The sequence below is a fragment of the Oncorhynchus keta genome, chromosome 4, assembly GCF_023373465.1.
Source record: "Oncorhynchus keta strain PuntledgeMale-10-30-2019 chromosome 4, Oket_V2, whole genome shotgun sequence".
Taxonomy (NCBI): domain Eukaryota; kingdom Metazoa; phylum Chordata; class Actinopteri; order Salmoniformes; family Salmonidae; genus Oncorhynchus; species Oncorhynchus keta.
Window position 1 is genome coordinate 77,774,636 of NC_068424.1, and position 10,726 is coordinate 77,785,361.

A 10,726-nucleotide genomic window follows, 5' to 3' on the forward strand; every position below is an offset into this window, starting at 1 on the left:
GTATGGGTTAATAAACTATTATGTTCTATTAGGACACCATGGAACAGGCCAGGTATGGGTTAATAAACTCTATTCTGTTCTATTAGGACACCATGGAACAGGCCAGGTATGAGTTAATAAACTCTATTCTGTTCTATTAGGACACCATGGAACAGGCCAGGTATGAGTTAATAAACTCTATTCAGTTCTATTAGGACACCATGGAACAGGCCAGGTATGAGTTAATAAACTATTCTGTTCTATTAGGAGACCATGGAACAGGCCAGGTATGGGTTAATAAACTATTCTGTTCTATTAGGACACCATGGGACAGGCCAGGTATGGGTTAATAAACTATTCTGTTCTATTAGGACACCATGGAACAGGCCAGGTATGGGTTAATAAACTCTATTATGTTCGATTAGGACACCATCGAACAGGCCAGGTATGAGATAATAAACTATTATGTTGTATTAGGACACCATGGAACAGGCCAGGTATGAGTTAATAAACTATTATGTTCTATTAGGACACCATGGAACAGGCCAGGTATGGGTTAATACACTCTATTCTGTTCGATTAGGACCCCATCGAACAGGCCAGGTATGAGTTAATACACTCTATTCTGTTCGATTAGGACACCATCGAACAGGCCAGGTATGAGTTAATAAACTATTATGTTGTATTAGGACACCATGGAACAGGCCAGGTATGGGTTAATACACTCTATTCTGTTCGATTAGGACACCATCGAACAGGCCAGGTATGAGTTAATAAACTATTCTGTTGTATTAGGACACCATGGAACAGGCCAGGTATGGGTTAATAAACTATTCTGTTCTATTAGGACACCATGGAACAGGCCAGGTATGAGTTAATAAACTATTCTGTTCTATTAGGACACCATGGAACAGGCCAGGTATGAGTTAATAAACTATTCTGTTCTATTAGGACACCATGGAACAGGCCAGGTATGAGTTAATAAACTATTCTGTTCTATTAGGACACCATGGAACAGGCCAGGTATGAGTTAATAAACTCTATTCTGTTCTATTAGGACACCATGGAACAGGCCAGGTATGAGTTAATACACTATTCTGTTCTATTAGGACACCATGGAACAGGCCAGGTATGGGTTAATAAACTATATTCTGTTCTATTAGGACACCATGGAACAGGCCAGGTATGGGTTAATAAACTCTATTCTGTTCTATTAGGACACCATGGAACAGGCCAGGTATGGGTTAATAAACTATTCTGTTCTATTAGGACACCATGGAACAGGCCAGGTATGGGTTAATAAACTCTATTCTGTTGTATTAGGACACCATGGAACAGGCCAGGTATGGGTTAATAAACTCTCTATTCTGTTCTATTAGGACACCATCGAACAGGCCAGGTATGAGTTAATAAACTATTCTGTTGTATTAGGACACCATGGAACAGGCCAGGTATGAGTTAATAAACTATTCTGTTGTATTAGGACACCATGGAACAGGCCAGGTATGGGTTAATAAACTATTCTGATGTATTAGGACACCATGGAACAGGCCAGGTATGGGTTAATAAACTATTCTGTTCTATTAGGACACCATGGAACAGGCCAGGTATGGGTTAATAAACTCTATTCTGTTCTATTAGGACAGCATGGAACGGGCCAGGTATGGGTTAATAAACTATTCTGTTCTATCAGGACACCATGGAACAGGCCAGGTATGGGTTAATAAACTCTATTCTGTTCTATCAGGACACCATGGAACAGGCCAGGTATGGGTTAATAAACTATATTCTGTTCTATCAGGACACCATGGAACAGGCCAGGTATGGGTTAATAAACTATTATGTTCTATTAGGACACCATGGAACAGGCCAGGTATGAGATAATAAACTATTCTGTTATATTAGGACACCATGTAACAGGCCAGGTATGAGTTAATAAACTATTCTGTTCTATTAGGACACCATGGAACAGGCCAGGTATGGGTTAATAAACTATTCTGTTCTATTAGGACACCATGGAACAGGCCAGGTATGGGTAAATAAACTCTATTCTGTTCTATTAGGACACCATGGGACAGGCCAGGTATGGGTAAATAAACTCTATTCTGTTCTATTAGGACACCATGGAACAGGCCAGGTATGAGTTAATAAACTATTATGTTCTATTAGGACACCATGGAACAGGCCAGGTATGGGTTAATAAACTATTATGTTCTATTAGGACACCATGGAACAGGCCAGGTATGGGTTAATAAACTCTATTCTGTTCTATTAGGACACCATGGAACAGGTCAGGTATGAGTTAATAAACTCTATTCTGTTCTATTAGGACACCATGGAACAGGCCAGGTATGAGTTAATAAACTCTATTCTGTTCTATTAGGACACCATGGAACAGGCCAGGTATGAGTTAAAAACTCTATTCTGTTCTATTAGGACACTATGGAACAGGCCAGGTATGGGTTAATAAACTCTATTCTGTTCTATTAGGACACCATGGAACAGGCCAGGTATGAGTTCATAAACTATTCTGTTCTATTAGGACACCATGGAACAGGCCAGGTATGGGTTAATAAACTATTATGTTCTATTAGGACACCATGGAACAGGCCAGGTATGGGTTAATAAACTCTATTCTGTTCTATTAGGACACCATGGAACAGGCCAGGTATGAGTTAATAAACTCTATTCTGTTCTATTAGGACACCATGGAACAGGCCAGGTATGAGTTAATAAACTCTATTATGTTCTATCAGGACACCATGGAACAGGCCAGGTATGAGTTAATAAACTCTATTCTGTTCTATTAGGAGACCATGGAACAGGCCAGGTATGGGTTAATAAACTATTCTGTTCTATTAGGACATCATGGAACAGGCCAGGTATGGGTTAATAAACTCTATTCTGTTGTATTAGGACACCATGGAACAGGCCAGGTATGGGTTAATAAACTCTATTATGTTCGATTAGGACACCATCGAACAGGCCAGGTATGAGATAATAAACTATTATGTTGTATTAGGACACCATGGAACAGGCCAGGTATGAGTTAATAAACTATTATGTTCTATTAGGACACCATGGAACAGGCCAGGTATGGGTTAATACACTCTATTCTGTTCGATTAGGACACCATCGAACAGGCCAGGTATGAGTTAATACACTCTATTCTGTTCGATTAGGACACCATCAAACAGGCCAGGTATGAGTTAATAAACTATTATGTTGTATTAGGACACCATGGAACAGGCCAGGTATGAGTTAATAAACTATTATGTTCTATTAGGACACCATGGAACAGGCCAGGTATGGGTTAATACACTCTATTCTGTTCGATTAGGACACCATCGAACAGGCCAGGTATGAGTTAATACACTCTATTCTGTTCGATTAGGACACCATCGAACAGGCCAGGTATGAGTTAATAAACTATTATGTTGTATTAGGACACCATGGAACAGGCCAGGTATGGGTTAATACACTCTATTCTGTTCGATTAGGACACCATCGAACAGGCCAGGTATGAGTTAATAAACTATTATGTTGTATTAGGACACCATGGAACAGGCCAGGTATGGGTTAATACACTCTATTCTGTTCGATTAGGACACCATCGAACAGGCCAGGTATGAGTTAATAAACTATTCTGTTGTATTAGGACACCATGGAACAGGCCAGGTATGAGTTAATAAACTATTCTGTTGTATTAGGACACCATGGAACAGGCCAGGTATGAGTTAATAAACTATTCTGTTCTATTAGGACACCATGGAACAGGCCAGGTATGAGTTAATAAACTATTCTGTTCTATTAGGACACCATGGAACAGGCCAGGTATGAGTTAATAAACTATTCTGTTCTATTAGGACACCATGGAACAGGCCAGGTATGAGTTAATAAACTCTATTCTGTTCTATTAGGACACCATGGAACAGGCCAGGTATGAGTTAATACACTATACTGTTCTATTAGGACACCATGGAAAAGGCCAGGTATGGGTTAATAAACTATATTCTGTTCTATTAGGACACCATGGAACAGGCCAGGTATGGGTTAATAAACTCTATTCTGTTCTATTAGGACACCATGGAACAGGCCAGGTATGGGTTAATAAACTATTCTGTTCTATTAGGACACCATGGAACAGGCCAGGTATGGGTTAATAAACTATTCTGTTGTATTAGGACACCATGGAACAGGCCAGGTATGGGTTAATAAACTATTCTGTTGTATTAGGACACCATGGAACAGGCCAGGTATGGGTTAATAAACTATTCTGTTGTATTAGGACACCATGGAACAGGCCAGGTATGAGTTAATAAACTATTATGTTGTATTAGGACACCATGGAACAGGCCAGGTATGGGTTAATAAACTATTCTGATGTATTAGGACACCATGGAACAGGCCAGGTATGGGTTAATAAACGATTCTGTTCTATTAGGACACCATGGAACAGGCCAGGTATGGGTTAATAAACTCTATTCTGTTCTATTAGGACAGCATGGAACAGGCCAGGTATGGGTTAATAAACTATTCTGTTCTATCAGGACACCATGGAACAGGCCAGGTATGGGTTAATAAACTCTATTCTGTTCTATCAGGACACCATGGAACAGGCCAGGTATGGGTTAATAAACTATTCTGTTCTATCAGGACACCATGGAACAGGCCAGGTATGGGTTAATAAACTATTCTGTTCTATTAGGACACCATGGAACAGGCCAGGTATGAGATAATAAACTATTCTGTTATATTAGGACACCATGTAACAGGCCAGGTATGAGTTAATAAACTATTCTGTTCTATTAGGACACCATGGAACAGGCCAGGTATGGGTTAATAAACTATTCTGTTCTATTAGGACACCATGGAACAGGCCAGGTATGGGTAAATAAACTCTATTCTGTTCTATTAGGACACCATGGGACAGGCCAGGTATGGGTAAATAAACTCTATTCTGTTCTATTAGGACACCATGGAACAGGCCAGGTATGAGTTAATAAACTATTATGTTCTATTAGGACACCATGGAACAGGCCAGGTATGGGTTAATAAACTATTATGTTCTATTAGGACACCATGGAACAGGCCAGGTATGGGTTAATAAACTCTATTCTGTTCTATTAGGACACCATGGAACAGGTCAGGTATGAGTTAATAAACTCTATTCTGTTCTATTAGGACACCATGGAACAGGCCAGGTATGAGTTAATAAACTCTATTCTGTTCTATTAGGACACCATGGAACAGGCCAGGTATGAGTTAATAAACTCTATTCTGTTCTATTAGGACACTATGGAACAGGCCAGGTATGGGTTAATAAACTCTATTCTGTTCTATTAGGACACCATGGAACAGGCCAGGTATGAGTTCATAAACTATTCTGTTCCATTAGGACACCATGGAACAGGCCAGGTATGGGTTAATAAACTATTATGTTCTATTAGGACACCATGGAACAGGCCAGGTATGGGTTAATAAACTCTATTCTGTTCTATTAGGACACCATGGAACAGGCCAGGTATGAGTTAATAAACTCTATTCTGTTCTATTAGGACACCATGGAACAGGCCAGGTATGAGTTAATAAACTCTATTCAGTTCTATTAGGACACCATGGAACAGGCCAGGTATGAGTTAATAAACTATTCTGTTCTATTAGGAGACCATGGAACAGGCCAGGTATGGGTTAATAAACTATTCTGTTCTATTAGGACACCATGGAACAGGCCAGGTATGGGTTAATAAACTATTCTGTTCTATTAGGACACCATGGAACAGGCCAGGTATGGGTTAATAAACTCTATTATGTTCGATTAGGACACCATCGAACAGGCCAGGTATGAGATAATAAACTATTATGTTGTATTAGGACACCATGGAATAGGCCAGGTATGAGTTAATAAACTATTATGTTCTATTAGGACACCATGGAACAGGCCAGGTATGGGTTAATACACTCTATTCTGTTCGATTAGGACACCATCGAACAGGCCAGGTATGAGTTAATACACTCTATTCTGTTCGATTAGGACACCATCGAACAGGCCAGGTATGAGTTAATAAACTATTATGTTGTATTAGGACACCATGGAACAGGCCAGGTATGGGTTAATACACTCTATTCTGTTCGATTAGGACACCATCGAACAGGCCAGGTATGAGTTAATAAACTATTATGTTGTATTAGGACACCATGGAACAGGCCAGGTATGGGTTAATACACTCTATTCTGTTCGATTAGGACACCATCGAACAGGCCAGGTATGAGTTAATAAACTATTCTGTTGTATTAGGACACCATGGAACAGGCCAGGTATGGGTTAATAAACTATTCTGTTCTATTAGGACACCATGGAACAGGCCAGGTATGAGTTAATAAACTATTCTGTTCTATTAGGACACCATGGAACATGCCAGGTATGAGTTAATAAACTATTCTGTTCTATTAGGACACCATGGAACAGGCCAGGTATGAGTTAATAAACTATTCTGTTCTATTAGGACACCATGGAACAGGCCAGGTATGAGTTAATAAACTCTATTCTGTTCTATTAGGACACCATGAAACAGGCCAGGTATGAGTTAATACACTATACTGTTCTATTAGGACACCATGGAACAGGCCAGGTATGGGTTAATAAACTATATTCTGTTCTATTAGGACACCATGGAACAGGCCAGGTATGGGTTAATAAACTCTATTCTGTTCTATTAGGACACCATGGAACAGGCCAGGTATGGGTTAATAAACTATTCTGTTGTATTAGGACACCATGGAACAGGCCAGGTATGGGTTAATAAACTATTCTGTTGTATTAGGACACCATGGAACAGGCCAGGTATGGGTTAATAAACTATTCTGTTGTATTAGGACACCATGGAACAGGCCAGGTATGAGTTAATAAACTATTCTGTTGTATTAGGACACCATGGAACAGGCCAGGTATGGGTTAATAAACTATTCTGATGTATTAGGACACCATGGAACAGGCCAGGTATGGGTTAATAAACTATTCTGTTGTATTAGGACACCATGGAACAGGCCAGGTATGGGTTAATAAACTATTCTGTTGTATTAGGACACCATGGAACAGGCCAGGTATGAGTTAATAAACTATTCTGTTGTATTAGGACACCATGGAACAGGCCAGGTATGGGTTAATAAACTATTCTGATGTATTAGGACACCATGGAACAGGCCAGGTATGGGTTAATAAACTATTCTGTTCTATTAGGACACCATGGAACAGGCCAGGTATGAGTTAATAAACTATTCTGTTCTATTAGGACACCATGGAACAGGCCAGGTATGAGTTAATAAACTCTATTCTGTTCTATTAGGACACCATGGAACAGGCCAGGTATGAGTTAATACACTATACTGTTCTATTAGGACACCATGGAACAGGCCAGGTATGGGTTAATAAACTATATTCTGTTCTATTAGGACACCATGGAACAGGCCAGGTATGGGTTAATAAACTCTATTCTGTTCTATTAGGACACCATGGAACAGGCCAGGTATGGGTTAATAAACTATTCTGTTCTACTAGGACACCATGGAACAGGCCAGGTATGGGTTAATAAACTATTCTGTTGTATTAGGACACCATGGAACAGGCCAGGTATGGGTTAATAAACTATTCTGTTGTATTAGGACACCATGGAACAGGCCAGGTATGGGTTAATAAACTATTCTGTTGTATTAGGACACCATGGAACAGGCCAGGTATGAGTTAATAAACTATTCTGTTGTATTAGGACACCATGGAACAGGCCAGGTATGGGTTAATAAACTATTCTGATGTATTAGGACACCATGGAACAGGCCAGGTATGGGTTAATAAACTATTCTGTTCTATTAGGACACCATGGAACAGGCCAGGTATGGGTTAATAAACTCTATTCTGTTCTATTAGGACAGCATGGAACAGGCCAGGTATGGGTTAATAAACTATTCTGTTCTATCAGGACACCATGGAACAGGCCAGGTATGGGTTAATAAACTCTATTCTGTTCTATCAGGACACCATGGAACAGGCCAGGTATGGGTTAATAAACTATTCTGTTCTATCAGGACACCATGGAACAGGCCAGGTATGGGTTAATAAACTATTCTGTTCTATTAGGACACCATGGAACAGGCCAGGTATTAGATAATAAACTATTCTGTTATATTAGGACACCATGTAACAGGCCAGGTATGAGTTAATAAACTATTCTGTTCTATTAGGACACCATGGAACAGGCCAGGTATGGGTTAATAAACTATTCTGTTCTATTAGGACACCATGGAACAGGCCAGGTATGAGTTAATAAAGTATTCTGTTGTATTAGGACACCATGGAACAGGCCAGGTATGGGTTAATAAACTATTCTGATGTATTAGGACACCATGGAACAGGCCAGGTATGGGTTAATAAACTATTCTGTTCTATTAGGACACCATGGAACAGGCCAGGTATGGGTTAATAAACTCTATTCTGTTCTATCAGGACACCATGGAACAGGCCAGGTATGGGTTAATAAACTATTCTGTTCTATCAGGACACCATGGAACAGGCCAGGTATGGGTTAATAAACTATTCTGTTCTATTAGGACACCATGGAACAGGCCAGGTATGAGATAATAAACTATTCTGTTATATTAGGACACCATGTAACAGGCCAGGTATGAGTTAATAAACTATTCTGTTCTATTAGGACACCATGGAACAGGCCAGGTATGGGTTAATAAACTATTCTGTTCTATTAGGACACCATGGAACAGGCCAGGTATGGGTAAATAAACTCTATTCTGTTCTATTAGGACACCATGGGACAGGCCAGGTATGGGTAAATAAACTCTATTCTGTTCTATTAGGACACCATGGAACAGGCCAGGTATGAGTTAATAAACTATTATGTTCTATTAGGACACCATGGAACAGGCCAGGTATGGGTTAATAAACTATTCTGTTCTATTAGGACACCATGGAACAGGCCAGGTATGGGTTAATAAACTCTATTCTGTTCTATTAGGACACCATGGAACAGGCCAGGTATGGGTTAATAAACTCTATTCTGTTCTATTAGGACACCATGGAACAGGCCAGGTATGAGTTAATAAACTCTATTCTGTTCTATTAGGACACCATGGAACAGGCCAGGTATGAGTTAATAAACTCTATTCTGTTCTATTAGGACACTATGGAACAGGCCAGGTATGGGTTAATAAACTCTATTCTGTTCTATTAGGACACCATGGAACAGGCCAGGTATGAGTTCATAAACTATTCTGTTCTATTAGGACACCATGGAACAGGCCAGGTATGGGTTAATAAACTATTATGTTCTATTAGGACACCATGGAACAGGCCAGGTATGGGTTAATAAACTCTATTCTGTTCTATTAGGACACCATGGAACAGGCCAGGTATGAGTTAATAAACTCTATTCTGTTCTATTAGGACACCATGGAACAGGCCAGGTATGAGTTAATAAACTCTATTCAGTTCTATTAGGACACCATGGAACAGGCCAGGTATGAGTTAATAAACTATTCTGTTCTATTAGGAGACCATGGAACAGGCCAGGTATGGGTTAATAAACTATTCTGTTCTATTAGGACACCATGGAACAGGCCAGGTATGGGTTAATAAACTATTCTGTTCTATTAGGACACCATGGAACAGGCCAGGTATGGGTTAATAAACTCTATTATGTTCGATTAGGACACCATCGAACAGGCCAGGTATGAGATAATAAACTATTATGTTGTATTAGGACACCATGGAACAGGCCAGGTATGAGTTAATAAACTATTATGTTCTATTAGGACACCATGGAACAGGCCAGGTATGGGTTAATACACTCTATTCTGTTCGATTAGGACACCATCGAACAGGCCAGGTATGAGTTAATACACTCTATTCTGTTCGATTAGGACACCATCGAACAGGCCAGGTATGAGTTAATAAACTATTATGTTGTATTAGGACACCATGGAACAGGCCAGGTATGGGTTAATACACTCTATTCTGTTCGATTAGGACACCATCGAACAGGCCAGGTATGAGTTAATAAACTATTATGTTGTATTAGGACACCATGGAACAGGCCAGGTATGGGTTAATACACTCTATTCTGTTCGATTAGGACACCATCGAACAGGCCAGGTATGAGTTAATAAACTATTCTGTTGTATTAGGACACCATGGAACAGGCCAGGTATGGGTTAATAAACTATTCTGTTCTATTAGGACACCATGGAACAGGCCAGGTATGAGTTAATAAACTATTCTGTTCTATTAGGACACCATGGAACAGGCCAGGTATGAGTTAATAAACTATTCTGTTCTATTAGGACACCATGGAACAGGCCAGGTATGAGTTAATAAACTATTCTGTTCTATTAGGACACCATGGAACAGGCCAGGTATGAGTTAATAAACTCTATTCTGTTCTATTAGGACACCATGGAACAGGCCAGGTATGAGTTAATACACTATTCTGTTCTATTAGGACACCATGGAACAGGCCAGGTATGGGTTAATAAACTATATTCTGTTCTATTAGGACACCATGGAACAGGCCAGGTATGGGTTAATAAACGATTCTGTTGTATTAGGACACCATGGAACAGGCCAGGTATGAGTTAATAAACTATTCTGTTGTATTAGGACACCATGGAACAGGCCAGGTATGGGTTAATAAACTATTCTGATGTATTAGGACACCATGGAACAGGCCAGGTATGGGTT